This window comes from Maniola jurtina, chromosome 10, assembly GCF_905333055.1.
Source record: "Maniola jurtina chromosome 10, ilManJurt1.1, whole genome shotgun sequence".
Lineage (NCBI taxonomy): Eukaryota > Metazoa > Arthropoda > Insecta > Lepidoptera > Nymphalidae > Maniola > Maniola jurtina.
Window position 1 is genome coordinate 10,664,170 of NC_060038.1, and position 20,729 is coordinate 10,684,898.

Below are 20,729 nucleotides of genomic sequence, written 5' to 3' on the forward strand. Positions count from 1 at the left end.
ATAATAAGAAATATTCAACATTATTTTGCGGGGAATACGCATACGAAGTCCACATCACCATAAGTACCTACCAGGTTTCCGAAATATTTTTTACCTACCACAAACACGTTAACCCGTAGACAGTAGCTTTATTTAACATCTGCATAATATAGATTCTGGTCAAGTATAACGTATCAACTACATATCAATAAAAGCTCTACTTATACTTAGGTCTGTGTAGGCACCTATAGCAGCTCGTAAGAAAACTTTTAGTGCTTTGCAAATTGATTACTTAATGAATAATTAATTAATCAATAATTTACAAAGCACTAAAAAATTTATTAGGTACCTATTTCTGCTAGTGATGACCTTCAGAACATAATGTCATAGTATCTACAAACAGCCACGAACCAAATCAGCAAAATTGATTTATTGTCCTGCAAAATCCTGGAAGATGTTCGGAATGTTATGACTAGGGGTCGAAGGTGGAATATATGCGATCCATTTGTAGGCAATCTCGACAATAAAACGTCAGTCTTTGTGTCGGCTGTCGGCCTGTCGGCGAGTCGTAATTCTGCCATTTCGCCGACATAACAAATGAGCGCGCATTACGAGTGGCTATCCTGTACATACTTGCCTAAAGTTTGTTAAAGAAGTTATGGAAACGTGTGTCCATCCACCTGATTCACGGAATAGGTATTTTTTTTTAGCCCGGGGTGAATAGGGGCACACAGTTTCCGAGTATACATCCTTCATCATTCGAGAAATTAGGATGGGTGTTTTAGGATGTGTAAACGGAATAAGTTAAAAATTTTAGTCTCAGCTCTGACATGTCAACAGAAATGACGTTGCAATTACGTCATAATTCTTAATAAATAACAATACCTATTCATCCGGGACTAAGCAAAAAAATAATCACGTATCAAATTCAAGGTGAACCGGCAAAATTATTACAGTAACATGCCTGTCTCCAAAATCAAATTGTGGCCCAAAAAACTGGTATCGGATGTGATGGGAAGACCCGCCCCGAGGCCGCAGCGACAGGAACAAATGACCTCAACGCATCATAATAAATAAAACAATTTGTTGTTAATTAGATTTCGTGAATTTAATTTTCATGTTCGTAATTGGTCGGTGGGCACAAAGAGGCTCTCTATCGTTGATGGATGATCGAACGGCGCCTTCTCACTATTTACCTTCGTTCGTTCCACCGTAATTAGACGCTTCGGAAGTTTACTTTCATTATTGCTTATGAACCTATTACTAATAATTCTATAATATAGATTTCATTTGCTATGCACTCCGTGTTATTGTTTTGAGCCGCGAGAGCTTACACTGTAGTGCAGTAGGTTCACCTTGTATTTCATGTACTTACTTAATCATTTTAACCGATACGGGCGATGAAGAGAGCTAGGCTTTGAGTTTCTCTACTTTATCAGATCAGACATGAAAGGTGGACCGACAGACAGATAGACGTCATCAAACGAGTTGCAAGAAGCCATTGGATTCAGGCGACGCAAAACCGTGTCGTATGGAAGTCTATACAAGACACGTGTGTCCTGCTGTGGGCGTCTCTTGATAATGAAGATGATGATGAATAATAATTTAACCACTTTTTATTTTAGATCAAATCTTAAAGAGGGTGACCGGTAAAACGATTGCTTGGTGCTGGCTTCTGGAACGTCTCTCCTAAAAGTTAAAATCGCGCATCGCGACATATACCTAACTTCCTGTATATTATATTAATTAGTAGGTAGGTATAAACAATAATAATTTTAATTCCCTATCAAATTAAATGGAATAAGTTTGAAAGGGAAACAAAAGACAGATCGGAAAATCGTTTTTTATACCAAAAAAGGAACACAACGTAAAGAATAAAAAATAAACACCGAAAAAATCTTGGAAAGTCACGGACGCTTAACTTTCTTCCCCTGTTTTATTTTTCGTTCCCTATTCTTCAATATGGTACCTCTCTTCCCTCCTGCGATAACTATAGAGTCTGTCTCTTTCTATTTAACTGATAAGTTACTTTTTTAAAGTGTAGGAAAATCGAAGTCGTTCACTGGGCAAAATTAAAAGCTGGCACTCGCAGACACAAGTCATAAAAAGAAAATATGGAGAGCGTTAATCAAATAATTCATTTTGTGCATGTAATTGTTTGTTTTTCTTCTTTTGCTCTGGTTCATCTTTATGTTTGCTATGTTTGCTAAACTAGGGTAAATGCCTACCTACATTGTATAACACAAGAAGTTGTATTTTTCTTTCTATAAAATATACGACTGCTGTATACAATATTTACTTATCAATTTAAACATATAAAAACAGGATAATTAGCGATTTTCTTTTATATAGGTAGTTCTAAGCGATGCGCGGAACTTTGTTCGTATGGATTTAAGTTCTTAATAATTTCCCATGATTAAAGTCACATAAGTTACTCTCTAGGTCTTTAAGTATCTCTTGCCATGCAAAAATCTATGTTGATCCGTTGCTCTGTTGCGGCGTGACTAAAGGAAGAACGAACGAACAATTAAACACATCCACTTTAGCATTTATGTTATTAGTAGTGATCTTAGTGATTTATTTAATTATTTTAAGAATTTATTTTAAAATATTATACGTACTAATTTTTTCTTTAACTATACCAGTTGCAATGCTAATGTAATGATCTCGATACCACAATAGGGTGATGGTTGAGCACAAATTGCAATCTCCCGTGCCGACTTTGGAACCGTAAATAGATCCTTTGCATTTTTGTTAGATACACACCAAAAGGTTTTAAAGTCCGGAAAAAGCACCTCCTAGGGGAATATTAAAAAGCGAGTCGACGCTCTGGACACAAGGACGAATAATAAAAATATTATGTAGTGGATGTCGATCAGTTGAAACCAAAGAACGACAATGAAGTTCTTAAAATGATCAATACAGTGAACCCCCGGTAATCCGTCAAACGTTTTGCAGAACATTGTCGGACTATCGAATTTGTCGGATTATAGAGTACTGCCTAAGACCCCCTATAGTCCGGATTTTTTTTACAAAAGAGTACCTTGTAATCCGACAATTACAAATCCAATGATAAGATTCCATATGTCATCCATACTCTGAAGTACAAATCATACTTCACTATGTATGTCAAATTTAGTAAATTCAATAATAATAGACATGTCGGATTACAGGGGATGCCGGATTAGACAGGGGCCGGATTACCGGGGGTCCACTGTATTTTGATTCATGATTTTCCAACATTTTTTACTTGCTTTTTATTTAAGTACTTACCAATATGATATCACCGATGCACTTTTAGATGCATTCCCATACTGTAACTGTACTGTAGGTACCTACTCGTAGATAAGCTGGTTACACAGAGAGATTACTATTACCTTAGTAGTAAGATCTCATGATATCCCATCACTTTTTTCTATTTACTGTAATGTCTGTAGTGGGTAAGTATATACGGTACACAATCATAGCTACAATCGTTTAATCATTATCTGCAGCTCAAGCACAATCAGGGCAAGGCAACGCTTTCTTGGAGCTTTTGCTTTTCAATGTAGAAAGAGTTGTCGCACTGATTGTACTTGGACTGCTGCTAGCTTTTTGTTGTTTATACAGGGTGTTTGGTAATTAGTATATAATGACGACACGTACCCATGCTACTTTGATCTGATAAATACAATGCTGAAGTATAATGACGAAATAAAATTATAAAAAATTCCATACAAAATTTAAAAAAAAATTCATGTTAAAGTTTTCATGACCCTAACGTGCCCTAACTCACTGAGATCGTTGGCCATCTTTAGATAGGCCGAGGCCAAAGATCTCAGTGAGTTAGGGCACGTTAGGGCCATGAAAACTTGGACATAAACAAAAATTTAAAATTTTGTATGGAAATTTTTATAATTTTATTTCGTCATTATACTTCAGCATTGTATTTATCAGATCAAAGTAGCATGGGTACGTGTCGTCATTATATACTAATTACCAAACACCCTGTAGATTTAAAGAACATCTTCTGTCTTTTCTTTTTAACAATAATAATTGATAAAGTCATATTTAGAAATCAGAAGACAAAGTTTTTTTTTGTATTTCTTCCAACATCACAAAAAAGTACCTAAAGTCTTAAGACGTTTACGAGTAAATCATAGAATAGACTTAGGACAGAAAACTTGGAGTGCTTTACCAACAAAGTTTCAAGTAGGAGTGTGATCGTGGATTATCTGGGCACAATTTTTTATTTAAGTTATTTGTTAAACGTTTAATCCGGGCAATGGACATTGATTAACAATTTACTTGAAACAGTTGAAACAATAGAATAGCATAACAAATAGGTAGGTACATTAACAAAGTATCAAGAGAACAATTTGTTAGAGCTAAAAGTTTGATGTTATAGCGGAGTGAAGTAAGAACTGGTGAAACAAAACGGCGGTGTTCGGAGGCCCAGATATTGATATGAGTGACTTGCACTTACCGCCCTTTGAATAACGCCGATGTTATGGACAACTACCCCACCCCACGGCGCAACTGTTTGCCTAACAAACAATGTCCTTAAACGTTATACTTGCCTGGTAATCCTGCTTAGGATAAAGATAATCCGAAATTACACTTTTCTGGAGAAAAATCTGCGCTTGATCTTTGTAATTAAATGATGCAGTATAAAATATACGAACCATCTATAGCTAAATCGATAGCCAACAATTTCCATAACCAACTAGCCAAGCTACCCCGCCTAGATTAGCCTGACCAAATATAGAAAAATCGTGATTCGCCAGACAATCGTGAAATAATTTGAATCCAGATACTATTGCCATAATATATTCATAGAGGGCAGAAAACCCATTGCCTGCGAAGAATGCTGCAAGGCTAATTTGGAGTGCTTTGCCAAAATCGACTACAAAATTGCTACACCGTACTTATATTATACCTTTCGATTTGATTTGATTTTGATTTGAATGATTTATTTAATAAAATGTAGGTACTATAGTTGAAATAATGTCGAGTAAAAATGGTGTGAAAATCCTAAATATAAAATTGGTTTGAAAGAGCTTTTTCTGAGCGCATTTAAAATGCAGGCATAGTCTGTATGTAAATGAAAGGAAAGTCCAAAATAAAAGTCACTCCAACCTAGTTCATTCAAACAAATAAAATCCTACCTATGTTTTACGATAAAAAGTTGATACCACAAACTTTGCTAGTAAAGCGACTAAATTCTGTATATCTTATCCGACAGTAACGGGGCGCAAAAGTTTGCGAAGCCACAAAACCAGCGAAATTGCCGCTATGTCCATAAACAAGGACAGACACGGAATATTCAAGAGGAAAGTTGGAGTTGACCATTCAAGTAGGGCTGCCATCTGTTCGGCTTTAATTGGATTTGACCTCAGTTTGTACAGAATCAGAATTCGTATCAAATGTATTTTTTGGAGTATCGCCATTTTACTGATAGTAAAATTCAACCACGCACATTCGTTTATATGTATTTGATTATGTTTGTGTGTTTTCACGCACATTCTGTGTGTTTCACCGTAGCGCCTAAACTACTGGACCGATTTTGATGAGTGAGGTGTCAATTGATTCTTTGTAATAGGCTATATTTTATACGAAAAAATTCACCTAACGGATGCTACATCAAAAATAAAAATTTCCTACAACATTAAGATATACCAAGCGACAGAAACACAAAACTATAATATTTCAGCGTTTATTAAGACGATCGCAGTCGGGTTTTAGTTTTCAACTTTATTTTAGCTAGAAATCTTACATTTTAGCAGTGCTCATTTAACTTATCAAGTGATGGCAACCCTAAACTAGAGTCCATTGTGCGACAGTTGCATATAACGGTCCTAGTTTGGACAACATACGTCACGGGTCATGCATCGTCCTTAATGAAGCCCCGAAACTTACGATAATAGGCTAAGTTATTGCAATCTGAGTGCGGTTTGATGACCACTTCAGTGTTTCGGTACTAAGTTTTCCCATTATAAGCTATACTGATATGAGGATGATGCTAGATAGTTATTTCACCAAGCTTCAAGACCCTTCCAAAGACATGCAAAATCCTGACTTTCCTGACCGAAGTACTATAAATCGACATACCTAATATTAAAACGAGACTACCAATCGGTTTATGTAAGAAGTAAGTAGAACACATTATGTAGGTAGCGGTATGGCCTCGTACAACTATCTACTGAGAAAACGATTTATTGTAGATACCTAAGTAGGTACTTATCTAAACTTTTGCGAATTGCGATTTTCTCACGTTAGAAGAGGGACACTAATAAAGTTTAATTTCTAAAACACTCTGCCTCTTTTTAAAAAAAGCTACAAATTCTGATTAATGGTTTATAATAATATTGGCAACAATAGGAAACTTTTGTAAACGTCACCTACTAGAATAGACGATGTGGTCGTGGGCGTCACAATACATTCGCGTGATCTAAAAATATGTCGCTGACAGTAAAAATATTACAAAACAATAAACATATAAGATATTTTTTAGAAAGATTTCAATTTTATCTTTTAGAAAGATTTCAATTCTGCTCGTAGTCTTTAAAATATCGCATAGGTCGTATCGTATTAGTTATATCGTACTGAAGAATCATCGTCGACCACTCCACCTACCCATTGCATGTACTAGCTGACCTGCCGCAGCTTTGCTCATGGAAGGAATTTCTCAAAAGAGGAGATTATTCGTATTGCACTCCAAACACACGCATTTTGGTTCTCATTTAAAGAACGCGCCTTTCATTGAGTTTTTATTTGTCAAAAATAATTTTTATTCATTGAAAACCTGTATCACATCATATCACAGTTTTATAAATGCGAAAGTGTGTCTGTCTGTCTATCGGCCCAACAGTTTAACCAATTTTGATGAAATTTGCTATGAACTTTTAGAGTTAGCTTTCATCCTGGGGACAGAAGTAGGCTACTGTTTATCCCGGAAAATTAAAGAGTTCCCACGGGATTCTCAAAAAACATAAATCCACGCGGATGAAGTCGCGGGCATCATCTAGTGTTACAATAAAACCTTGTTAAATTACTATAAAATCATGCCCGCGTGGAATGGTGCCAAGAATACGGTCTGCGTTTCCGCGCTGGACAGCCAGGCTAATCCTTTGCGCAAAAAATGAGTCAGCCCTTCTTTTGCCGGATGAGGATATTAACTGCGGTGAAATCTTTGATTGGTTAGAAAAACTAGTAAGTATTCGATAAATCAAACTACGTTTGTATGGAGTATCTTCCAATTGTTATGGGGGTAGATATAATCTAATACAAAGTAAACTCACACGCCTGTCAAGTTTCTAGACCCAGTGGTTTGACTGTAGATAGGTAGGTATGTAAGGTATATGTCAGTCAGTCAGGTTCGTATAAATATACTTTTTATTTTATAAGGACGTAGTTATGTTATCGATAAGTAAAATTAAAATCAAAAAAAATATATAAGTACAATAACACGATCTTTTTCTCTTGTCGACAAAATGTTTGAACGCACATGTTAGGGCAAGAACATGTCACGCGCATCTTTCGCCACCGCGTCCGACGACGCGTCAAACGCGGCGGATATGTCTGTTTTTAGCCGACTACGCACAGCTAAGCTAAGCAAACACAATGTTGTCACACACTTGCCGAATGATACTGTCTAATCTAAAATTTATTAAGTAAATAAATATAATAATAATATGGTCACCCTCCTCTAGGGGTTGTTTCGAAAACCTTTTTTTTTTCGTGAGGAAAATCATGGATACCACTGGCCCAGCCAGGTAACCTCGTGTGCCTGAGTGTTGCGGGTAACAACAGCGCTTGGGAGAGTCGTTATAGTAGAGTCACTGCCATTTGATAAGGCATTTCAGGATATGAAATAGGTAGGTAACCATGATTACATTTTTAAAGTTAAGTATATAAATATTAGGTTAGGGTCTTGTTAGGGTATGTTTAATAGGTAGGTATATTTATTAAAGTTGTCGCAACTAATATAATAATATGAATAAGAACTTGTAAAAGTCTAATTGAATAAAACATTTTGAATTTGAAAATTTGAATTATGTTACACTATACAATAACATAATAATATTATGTGTGTAGGTACCTACTTATTCCAAAATAACTTGGAAGTTGAAACTCGCACTGTGATAGGCGTCTATCGACACCTCCCTGACAATGACAGACAGAAATAAAGTTCGGGAACAAAAACATCAAACATAGTGTATCTACATATTCGCGATGACACGTTGTTAAAATTAAATTAAAATAAAACGAAATAATTGTTGGCAGTGACTATGTTGGATACAACAGTTTCATGAGAATAAGTAGGCACTTATAGATTATCTACGAGTATAGGTATCAAATTATATTACATTTTTCATAAAAATAAAGAAAAAAAATGTAGGTAGGTAAAAAAATGTTTGTCTACGCAAATTGCACGAGACCCAAATCAATGGACTTTAGCACTAATGAAAATTAATGTTTAATTTAAATGTTATCTAAACATAAAATTCTCACAATAAAAATTACCTACATATTTTTAGTTTCTACTTACATAGGTTAAGCACCTACAGACACAGAGTAATCTTCAACGTAAATAGTTTTACACTGATAAGTATGGGACAATGTAACCAAAAAAATCCTGGAAAGTGTCGTGGGACACCCGACAGAAGCGAAGCTGTAGGTACATACTGTTTCCCTCACTCATATTATGAGCTTATAAAACGCGTTGCCCAGCCATGATATGTGTTTCGCCGCCGCGTTCGTTTGTTTCCATTTAAGTCCTTCTTCCAAACGTCTGTTGAAAAGCTCGATTCAGAAATCTCAAATATCACCCGAAAAGGTTAAACGCTCATGCTTATTTCATACAAATTCTACGCCAACAATAGAAAAGCCAAGAATAAGAATAGATAAAAGTTAAAACGTTGCATACCAAAGCATGTATAGACTTCCGTTTGTCGAGGCCGACAGTGGTCGCATTGTTTCTTTTAATCTCCGTCGTGAATGAAGCTAATGACGTGGCGCTGCGCTGCGCATACGCATAACGGTCGGCCTCATTCATCAGAACTGTCAGCGACATATATTGACAGTTGACTCCCATGTCACGCCCGCTGGATAAAACATCTTTCTATGACAAATCTAAGCCAAAATCGTAACTTTATTTTAAACTTAATAAAAAATGAACTACACAACTTCTAACTTGATATTTATTATTTGTATGTTTAGTTAAGTTTGACTTAAAGTTTGTTTTCCTACAATAGGTACAGAGTAGTGTTGTATATTTCGGTTGTTTGGATTCTTAGATAATCGTCTCGTCACAAAGTAAGTCAGCCCACATTAATATATATTATAATATATACCTATTCAGTTAGTATAACGATTCCAGTTTTAACCAAATGATAGATTGCATCTCGAAGAAAATTCTCACGATGGGATAGGATTGCATACCTATTATACTATTTTTGTGTACCTACCTACATAAACATACGAATACGGCCCCCTTACCTAGGTCTAGGTCAGTCAGAGCCTAGGATGTACCTACCTAGTAGGTAAATAGTCAGCTAAGGTAAAAAACCCGTAGTCGTTTCACCTTTCATTTCCTTAGCAGCCGGCTAACAGCAACTAGTCACAATAGTTACTGATAAGAATGTAAAATAAAAATAAGCGATTATAATACCATCTGTCAAGCCGCAACCCCCGCGGTGGTCAGGTCGGACCGTCAGCGGCAAAGAAAAAACCTCACAATCCGGCCCGGATTCAAATGAAGAATGATTCAAAATGAAATGACAGAATGAATAGTTGTGTAGCTAGTACAAAGGCGACGGCGGCTACTGGCCACAGCTCTGTGCCACGTGCTTCTTCAGACTCATGGGAATTCTTAGACGTCATGACGAGAAAAAGCTTGTGGTTTAGCCCGAGTGCATTAGAAGTTTTTGTCTCGGCCTTCGTAAACGAAAAACGTACCCAGGCTAGGAGGAAAACCTAACTCATTTTTTGTTGATGATTTAAATTTTAATTCTAGTTAGATACGGATCTAGAGGTACTTACAAAGTAGCTAAATGTTGAAGGATATTATTTACTCGACTGTAGGTACCTACTTCAAGAGTCGTTTCTGAGTAAAAAAAATTAAGATTTTTCTTTCTTTACTAACCTTTATCAATAGATATACGCTGAACCCTTGACCTGCGATTGCCGACCTCTTTTTGAAGAAACTTGATTTTCGCTACTTTGGCGCTGATAGCAGCAGTGAAACCCTGGGGGTCATGTGAGCGTATTCGGAACTAAATGTTGGTGATGAGACACCTGTCAACATAATGCCAACACGAAGACCATTTGACACAAAGTGTCAATTTTGATTCCCGGTACGCTCGGTGGGGCGCTTCGAATCGGCGGAAAAAATAAATTTTGTGAAACACAGTCTTCCAGCATACTTGTAGGAATACATACTTAATATGTAATAAATGTTGCTTTCTGTGTCTTTCCTTAATTTGGCTTTGCGGCTCTGGGGTCTAGCCCTTTTGATTTTCTACATAATTTACTTTTACTTTGTCGTTATTATTATTATCATCTGCGAAAGTGCATTATTTCGAAAATACCACCATAAAGTATGTTTGACATTTAAAATGGCGACCTTATCTCGTAAAAATGGCAATTATACGCTACCCTACGAATTAGTAAACTCAAACACTAAGAAAGAAGGAGCGGGCAATGAAATTAAAAATATGTCTTAAGGGCAATTAGCCTTAACTTTTACAGTAAGTGCCCTATCTGAAGCCACCGCTCCCTCGCGCTTTTCAATTGTAGGGAAAGCGACCAGCTTTTGCAGTTGGAGGGAATTTTATGGACTTACGAGTTTCGAAAGAGTTCAGTTACCCTTACTGCATAATTTGATATGCGTGTTGATTGCCTATTATTATTAGCTGCTTTTTTATGTACCTACTTATTCACGTGGCTATTTAATTATCGTAAACGAATCCAAAAGTGAAACACGAGTAGCTACAAAGTTAAATAGCGTAAGCGAAAATTATTAAATTGCAAGTAATTTTTGGGTTTTCAGCTTGTCTTTATTGTTCCTACTTCTTCTTATACCTAAGTCAAGAAATATCTATATAGGTAATAATCTTTTTAACCTCCGACCCAAAAAGAAGGTTGTTATAAGTTTGACGTGTGTATCTGTGTATCTGTCTGTGGCATCTTAGCTCCTAAACTAAAGAATCGATTTTAATTTTGTTTTTTTTTTTTTTTTGTTTTAAAGGTGGCTTGATCGAGAGTGTTCTTAATTATAATCTAAGAAAAACGGTTCAGCCGTTTGAAAGTTATCAGCTCTTTTCTAGTTACTGTAACCTTCACTTGTCGGGGGTGTTATAAATTTTTAATTTACACTTGTTGATTATTACATAGCATTACATTTTTTAATATTCCAACTATAAACTAATATCTAAAAACTAGCTAGGAATGTGTGTTTTCGTGTAACAACGTTCTTAGCAAAGAACCCAATCACCATGCAATACCGCCTCATCAATATTTCAATAGAAGTCTATAACGTAGACAGTGGGATCGATATCTTAAAGAGCTTATTTTTTTCTGCATATTTCGATATTTTTCTCTCTTCTCATGCTGAGGGGAGAGCCGTGTTCAGTAGTGGGCCGGCGATGGGTTGATCATGATTATGATTTGTTTTTCAAATGTCACGCTCTAATAAATTTACTTTGAACTGCACACCCAGTCATCCACAGGGAAGAATTAGGCAAAAATTCTAGGAGCGCATTGACGGAGTGTTTCACAATAAATTTCCATTTATAAAGCCACAAGCAGTCGAGGGGAAGGGGGGAGCCGGCTTCCGCCGCTTTTTTCTAGAGGTGTAAAAGTAACGAAAACGAGCGTACCCGTATGCATTCGTTACTATAACAATTAGTACTCGTTACTATCGTATCGTTACTCGTTACTTTTGATACCACGTAAGATGAACGAATCGAGTCGTATTGCGTACGACAGTATGATGTCGCGGCGTCGCAACATTCGTAATCTGTAGAAAACATACTTAGGTCTACATTACATACAAAGCTGCGTAAGGTGCATTTTCTCACTTTTCCGTATTTTGAACCAGACGTGTGTGTGAAGTTATTCTCAATTTAGTATGATTTAATAAGTGTAGAACTACAAATGAACTGTTGACGGAATCTACTAAAATATTAAAAATTTTAACCTTGAGCTTGAGCTTATGTTAAATATCTATATACTATTACATAAAATTAGAGTATCTGTCTGTAATTTCCAAATAACTGTCTCATTATTAAGCTCATATGGTTATTTGAACGATACCATAACAGAATCATACGTTTTTAAAATTTTAACAATAAACTAAATAAACATCGGCCTTTGTAACGTACGTTTTTAAATTCACCGAATGAGCGCGCCTGCGCGTAAAACATACGGTTAGCAAACGTTTCAATACACGTATCTACGGTACTTGCGTGAACCGAAACAGTGTAGGAACGGTCATACGACGAAAAGTGCGAGTAACGAGATGCATTTGTGAGTAACGATTCGGTACTCGGTACTAGATGGCGCACCCGTTACTCAGTAACGAATACATACGGTTCGCTACAGCTCTACTTTTTTCCTTCATTTCCTCGAGGCCGCGTGGCGGGCGCAGCGCCCTACGGCCACTGAATTAAAACGTTGCTGCTTTTATATACATAATTACGATTACTGTAACTTTTGTACAGTTCTTTGTTCATTCCATACTTAATAATTAACAATACCTAATGCCCGCAAATTGTTCGCGTGGATTTAGGTTTTTTTTTAAATCGCGTGGTAGCTCTATTATTTTCCGGATAAAAAGTAGCCTATGTCCCTTTCCAGGATGATGTCCACAACTTTGTCTACGTGGATTTCATCCAGGGTAAAAGTGTGTCGGTCTACTAACTTTTCATGACCCATCCGTTTAACTAATTAGGACGAGCACAAGATAGAGTGCATTTTGGTGACGAACATGGGCTAGGTAAATAGTTACTTCGTATACTTAAAGAAAAATCGATGAGTTCTTTGAGTTCGGTGAGTGATGAATTAGGATTTTCAAAATCCTGCGAACGAAGTCGCGGGTATCATCTAGCATTGATGAAGCTCTCTTTAGGCTGTGCTTTTAGTACCTACCTACCTAATGCTTTAACGTTGTGCTAGGTCGTGCTTTTTTATTTTGTGTTATGTGTGTGTGTTTTATGTTGATAGGTATATCAGTCAGTCAGTTTCATCTTTTATTTGTTCATCATTCATGTACCTACTTATAGAATATTATAGATAAATAAATAAAGGATTATGCTCGAGCTATACCTCTATCTAGCAGGTTAAAGATTGTCAAAGTGAACGGGAAAAATATCGGCGGGATAATAATTAAAAGACGCGATAATGTCTCCGCGGCGGTGAAAAACGACCCCACCATCCTTTTTATTTGATAAATAAAATTTATTTCCCAAAGCCATGCCTTCCGCGATTCTTTGTGGTTTCGGCTTCCTATTAGCGATTCTTTGTTTGTTTTATTATGATTTCGTTTTGCTGCTAAAATAAAATATTTACGTAGGTAGCTGTCATCATTGAAGTTTATGTTTCGAGTAGGTTAACTGTCTATCAGAGCCACTGAGAATTTTTAGATTTTTTCTATTGAATTGGAGGCCATTAAGACTTCAAACGAGTTGCAGTGATCCGCTGAACCAAGCGGCAAGGCCGTGGCGTATGGAAGTCCCTACAAGAGACCTACGTCCAGCAGTGGACGTCTATCGGTTGACGATAATAATAATGATGATCATGAACGTAGAAAAGCTTAATCTATTAAAGCTTAATCTATTCTATTTATTCAACAGCAAAACTTCTAAAGGAAAAAAAAAAATCTAAGCAAGTTTTACTTTTATCAGATGCAATTTTCTTTAATTAACGTTAAAAGAACCTAAGACCTAAAATCAGTAATAGAAATGCATCTCATAAACAGCCCATACTCCAACTATTAACCTTCTTCGCTCCCCGGGGACGGGCATCGGGACGATTTTACTGCGCACTAAATATTCTCCCGGCGACAATTGCGATTATGAAAAGTGCACCGTTATTTATATCCCGCCGTTTATTTTTTGTCGCCCCTTTCAAGGGCAATTAAATACCGCCAGTCTTAAGCGTTTTGCATATTCCAAGGAGTCTTTATTGTCAACCCTAATAGAGATAGCAAAGGTCGTATCTCGTAACGGGTAGTGGAGCATTTTTAATTTGTTTTTTTTTTTTTTTAATTTAGTTCACATTTTCTAGACACATAAAGTCTTTATTTAAATACATATATAAATAAGAAGAAAAGTTCCGATTCACTCACTGACTGATCAACGCCCAGCCCAAACACATGAACCTAGAAAAAAAAAGCATAGGTACAGAAAGCTGAAATTTTAAAAATAGGTTTCCTTTATAATTTTTTTTTAAAGAATATTAGCCATTTGAATCATGACTAACATTCCCCTTTCCCCTCTAACTAAGCGTAAAGTTTGTGCTAAGAGTGGGTACGACAATAGTGCAACGGGTAGGGTTTGAACCGCCGACCTTTCGGATTTCAGTCCGCTCCTATAACCGTTGAGCTATTGAGGCTTCGTAGGCGCTAATATGTAGGTGATACCAACGTCAAGTCGGATTTTTCGAATTATGTACTCGAAATAGGTATTTTATCGAAGATGGTAACGCAAAAGAATTCAAAACTACATATTTGTAGATATAATATTATATAGACAATAGAATTATTGTCTTATTAATCTATCATAACTTACTGTACCTACCTAAGTAGTTACTACTTACTCTACCCAGTACCTACCCTCTACAAGATACATAGATATTATATCTAACACACTACAGTACAGATATACTTTCAAAGTTTCTTAATAACATAACAAAGCAATCAGTTAAAGCAAAGACATTAATACCGAAAGGATTAATGAAATTTCCTCGGTGACGGAATCGAACGCGCGTCCCCCGGGACTGGCAGCCGGGCCGGGCTGTCAAAGTGCTCAAAACTTGCCGTCTGCCGCGACAACTTTTAATAACCTTCCGTATCTGCCAAATGGATTTGGGATTTGATACTCGTTACATTTTCACCAAACTTTGTACTTTGTAATAATAGGGGCTAGGGCAAAACATTGCTGCTGAGTAAACTACAGCAGAACAGTTGATACCAACTGGGTTGCGATTCTTGTACCTACCTATACCTACTAAATTCGAAAGATTAATCTTTATTCAATAGGTATGTGCTTATACTTAATAGATGACTACCTCAGCTGTAGAGATAGGATAGGTAGGTAGTAGGTACCTACTCGCCTCATTCGCACGAGATGTATTTTCAGCGCAACGCCGGGTTTTAACGCAACGCTTTTTTAACGCTCGTGCGAATTAGGGCTAAATAAAATTGTGATATTTGTCACTAACGGTCATCCATACTCACTTACCTATTATAATATTACAAATGCAAAAGTGTGTACATCTGTCTGTCTGTTATCTACGCTTTCTCGGTTCATACGTTAGCGCTGAACCGATCTTCACATGGGAGTACAAAGATTACCTATCTACCTATAGTGAGTATGGATCGTTTACCTATTGATTCATCAGCATACTTTAATATTCATCATTATCAACCCATCACCGGTTCAAGGTCTCCTCTCAGAATGAAAAGATTCACATATAATTCCGAAAAGTAAGAGATGCGTGCTCAAGATCGAACCCCGGACCCCCGACTAGCAGGCCAACCACTAAGCTGTCAGGCTTTCATTTTACCTAAAAAGAATCTGAGATATCATCCATAGAATATAAACATAGAGTAAATAATCTTTTCACAATCTTAAGTTTCTAAACTCTGTACTATCTCTAAAGCAGGTGCTACGATAGAAACTCTGAAACCTCCCCTCCCCGTACGGGGTGAAATTGAACCGTCTTAGATCTGTCGGTCGTAATCCGCGCTTATAATTGATGCGAATGTCAAGTAGGCCCCCGATACAGATAATCGGAAAAATACAAATCCACAACATGATCGATAGAAGCATGACAGCCAGAAAGATAAACCGACTTACAGAGGTCTACGACGGGTTCTACGAGATTGCTACTGTCAAGGAAGAAAGCTTGACTTTATCTATTTACCACTCTTTTTCTTCCGATTACTAACCAAACCTTTTTCTTTTCTTTTAGTTCATTTTTGGTATTCTACAGAAATTATAAAACAGTAAGTACTTGTATAAATTAAAATTAGTAACGGCAACAGCTGTGAATAAAATATTTGCAAAATGTTTACATCATTTTAACCCTCGCATGGCGCCCTAAACGACTGTAACCGACAAGAAATTGCGGAAAAATTTACTTTTTTGCCTTTGAAATATTGAATTTTTACATTTATGCCTTTCACACCTCATAACGTAATATTTCTTCCAAAAACCTTCCCCCTAGCAAGTTTTACTGTAACAGCAGTAGGTAACGTTCAAAATAAATGTTTGGTGTTATATCACGACGAGTTAACCTACACGCATGTTGAACTATCTATTGTTTAGATATTTCTTCATCTCTACTTGATCGACGAAAAGTAGATATATTTTTCCCATAACTACCTCTCAACCAATCTACCAGCCCGTTTGCATCCACAGCTGGACATAGGCCTTCCCAAGTGCGCGCCACCACACACGGTTCTCCGTTTCCTCATCCACCCACTTCCCACTACCTACGCTCAGTCCAGCGAGTTGGAGCGTCCCACAATGCGCTTGATGGTACGCGGTCTTCACTACAGAAGAGAAAATCTGTAGGATCACCAAAGTGACCGACATAGCTCAACGAATTAGCCAGTTGTAGTGGCAGTGGGCAAGCCGTCTGTCGCAAACCTATGGCCGATGGGGCAGACGTGGTCTGCCATGGTGACCGCGCCATTACCTCTAGTTTCTACTACTTACAAAATACGAGTACTATTAGAGACAGTAATAGGTACCTAGAGTTCCTTTTCCAGCGTAAAGAAATTGTAGAATATCAATTAAAGCAGTTTTCAAGCACCCTCGCCATGTGCGCCGGGACCCGACACAAATAATGTGACCGCAGCATTTAGTCGGCGGCATCGAACGCTCTCTAATGGCATCCAACCGCCAACTGGCCACCGCATTAATCCTTTACCGGGCTCTTGATTAATTATTCAAACTTGCCACCCGGGCTCCCATATACTTCGCAAATTGTTTACAACTACACCACTTGTGTCGTTAAAGGAATTTTATAAATACGAGTGGCTCCACGGTTACAAATATTTTTATCACTTTTTGTAATTTTAATTATTTATTTTTATTTTTAAATACCGGTAGCTCAGCTAATAAATAGCCTATCTTATTTTAAGTCACCACTTTAAAAAAAATTATGTAGATAATATTGTCAAATTAACTAATGAAAAGAAAGGCCAGAAGGTAGATATCAAAGAATTTTAATACCAACTTATTCGTAATGCCCGCCTCTTCACCTCTTTTGAGATGAGCTACATTCATTCATTACCCATACCTACCTACTTATTTTCCTATCTACGGAATAAAGACTGGAAGGATATATCCTACCCTTGCGGACTATCTACCTACATTTCAGGTAGCTAGTCCGCAAAATAATTCAATCTAACAGGGGTACAGATATTATCAAATTAAGTGCGGACATCGCGACTGTTGACTTGAGCGATGTAAGTGACCCTTAATCCGCAGTAAATCTTCCGCCGGCCCGAGGTACCCCGGCGCCGTACGAGGGTTAAACAAGCGACTCCAACACCATTTATTACCTACTTGTTGTACGTAACAATGGATTTGTACGAATAACAGCGTACATGATTGTAATGCGTTTTGTGAGGTCGCGACATTTTTATTTCGGAAACAAAAAAATTGATGTACTTAGTTACTTAGATTTAGGTTAGGTTAGGATTGTAACTACCTAGGTATATCTATTTAAATTTCGCTACTCTAAAGGCTTTCCTCCTTTCCTAAACATAAAAAAGTTTAGTTATTTACTTGACGGTATGATAAAGTAGACAGACTAGACCAAAGCAGTCACATAATATTATGATGAAAAGTTTTGCTTATAGGCTTGGCTTGAATCACTGCATTGAGTGGGAAAAATAAGGGTAGAAAGGTCATTTGGTTGATTTGACAGTGTATTCCACAGAACCAGAACTCAGAAACCTGAATCGTTAGTAATATAAAGTAACCTTATACCTTATAGAGTTCTCTTATTTCATACATACAGATCGATCAGACTTAAAAATTGCAAAACTATTAGAATAGCTAAAAAATAATAATAATGGCTTCGGCGACATCGAGGAAAGCGTAGTGCGTAAGTGGCAATGTGGGGACAGAGCTGTAATGCGAACATTATACGCGGCACCTCTCGAGCTCGCATAATCGCTTGCTATGTGCAAAAACTTGCCTCACTTGCATCCCATTTTCGAGGAAGCGTCGCGCCTCGCGGGCAAAAGTCAATGTTCTCTGAAAGTCCTACTTTTCCTCATAATCATTTTGTTTAATACAAAGGTAAATAAACAGCATACAAGATCAGTCTGATTTACTCACGAGTACCTATACCTACTTACCTACCTTAGGAACCTAGCTGACTGTGCTCGTGTGGATTTTCTGAAAAACCTTTCTTAGTGGGGTTTACGTTACAGATTACTTCAGTCTACGCATAATCTCTAGTTAATGTTCCAGCGCTTTGGTTTAACTTTCGGTTTTTTAAACCAACTCTGATTTTCCAAGATAAAAAGTACCTAGCCTATATCCGTTTCCTATAGGCAATCTATCTCTGTACCAAATAGATGATGCACATGACTTCTTCGGTGTGGATTTAGGTTAGGTGGATTAGGAATCTCGTGGGAACTCTTTGATGTTCCGGGATAAAAAGTAGCCTTTGTCTTTCCTCGCTATCTCTGTATCCGCTGAATCTACTAAACGGCAGGACCGTGAAAAACTAACAGACTGACAGACAAATAGATACACTTTCGCATTTATGATATTAATAAAAATGACAGATAAGTAGCGACAGTCCTTCCAGCCGAACTTCGATGCATTTTTAGATAAATTCTCGTAAAATCACACGATGACGCTACCATAACTCAAAGTTTAATAACAGGAATGAACACATGAAACTTTGCCAAAGCGGCCCTACAGATAGGTATAAACCCGTGCATTTCTATGTTAAACTACCCGCATAGGTAACTAAATTATCAGTTAACTGGAGTTGAAAGCCGATAGCCCTCGGTCAGCTACCAGAATAATTACGGCGCGAATATATCTACATACATACCTACCAACATATTATGTAACGACCTTATACACGCGTTGAGTGCTCATTATTTGGATAATTTTTGAATAGGTATGGAGATTTACCTATACCTACTCAAGTTTGCTTTTATGCTAAAATTATTAAGTACACCCTACACCCCTCTGTATGCGTACAACCGGAGTTAGATATATAACAAAATGCAGGGTTATTACATTGAATAGGACCGAGAAATGCAGCGATGCGAAACCTGAAGCCGCGTTACCGTTTGATTGACAGCTGTCCTTGCCCAATGGCAACAGCGAGCTCTGAAGAGCCACGTCAATCAAGAACCACCCAATAACGAATTTGGCTCACGCATTGGATTATAGCCCTTATAACATGGATTTAGGGACTAAGTAAAATGTCCTATTTATAATGCGAATACACACGAGAGCCAGCGGAATCGTCACGCGAACGCGATCGCCCCATTATTCGCCGCCCTTTTGTAATTTGAATTTCGAATTCCAATTCGTATTTGTGGTAAAATAAAAAGAACTGTTTCGACACAATGGCGTCAAGGGCGGTACTCTGACATGCGATCAAGTTATTACATTAAAGGAAAGCGCGCCTGAGCTACTCACTACATATTTAGAGTTCAGGGAATATAATACTGTAACATGCAAAACTAGGAATTAAATATGCTAAGTAGTTGAATAACATATTATATTATGTTACATAGTTAACATAGTTTTTTGGCCGAGTAAGAGGCATCGGCAAAGGCTAGTTACCATCCTACTGGCAAAGCTGTGCCGCCAAGCGATCTAGTGTTCCGGTATGATGCCGTGTAGAAACCAAAGCGGTATGGGTTTAATAAAAACTGGAATACCCATTCCAGGTTAGCCCACTTCCACCTTAGACTGCATCATCACCAGTTTAGGCAGTTTAGTTTCGCTACACCAGGGTAGATTGTAGTCAAGGGTTAACTTGTATCTGAATTAAAAAAACATATCATCAACATGATCAGCTCATTGCCGGTTCACTACAGAGGACGCGTCTCTTCTCATATTATGAGAAGGGTTTTGGCCATAGTCCACCACGCTGGCCAATTGCGGATTGGCAGACTTCACACGCCTTTGAGAACATGGAGAACTCTCAGGCATGCAGGTTTCCTCACGATGTTTTCCTTCATCATTAAAGCAAGTGATATTTAATTGCTCATTACCCGATAAGATCTCTATCTTTTCGGGTAATGAGCAATTCGAGGTGTGGCTCAACCCGGGATCGAACCTCCGACCTCCCAAATAGGAGGCGGGCTTCTTAACCAATAGGCTATCACGACTTTACAACTTTCACAAGAAAACATAAATACCAAGTTACTTATCTTCATAACCTAAGTATAGGATTCCTGGTTTTTGTGAGTTTTGTGCAGTAGGTATACCTATAGATTAAGTACCAATAGGTGCCTACTACCTACCTAGTATCAAAGCTTGAAATTATTGTTT

General features: G+C 37.4%; 1 protein-coding gene and 1 long non-coding RNA gene across 2 annotated transcripts in view; one reads left to right on the forward strand and one right to left on the reverse strand.

Moving 5' to 3' along the window:
- LOC123868847 (homeotic protein proboscipedia) overlaps positions 1-20,729 on the forward strand; it is a 73,980-nt gene that overhangs the window by 50,294 nt on the left and 2,957 nt on the right. The window lies entirely within an intron of this gene.
- Positions 485-20,405, reverse strand: LOC123868850. The gene is made up of 3 exons (XR_006796740.1): positions 20,233-20,405; positions 3,096-3,099; positions 485-495 (listed from the first exon to the last, which is right to left on the reverse strand). It is a non-coding gene; the product is annotated as an uncharacterized LOC123868850 (long non-coding RNA).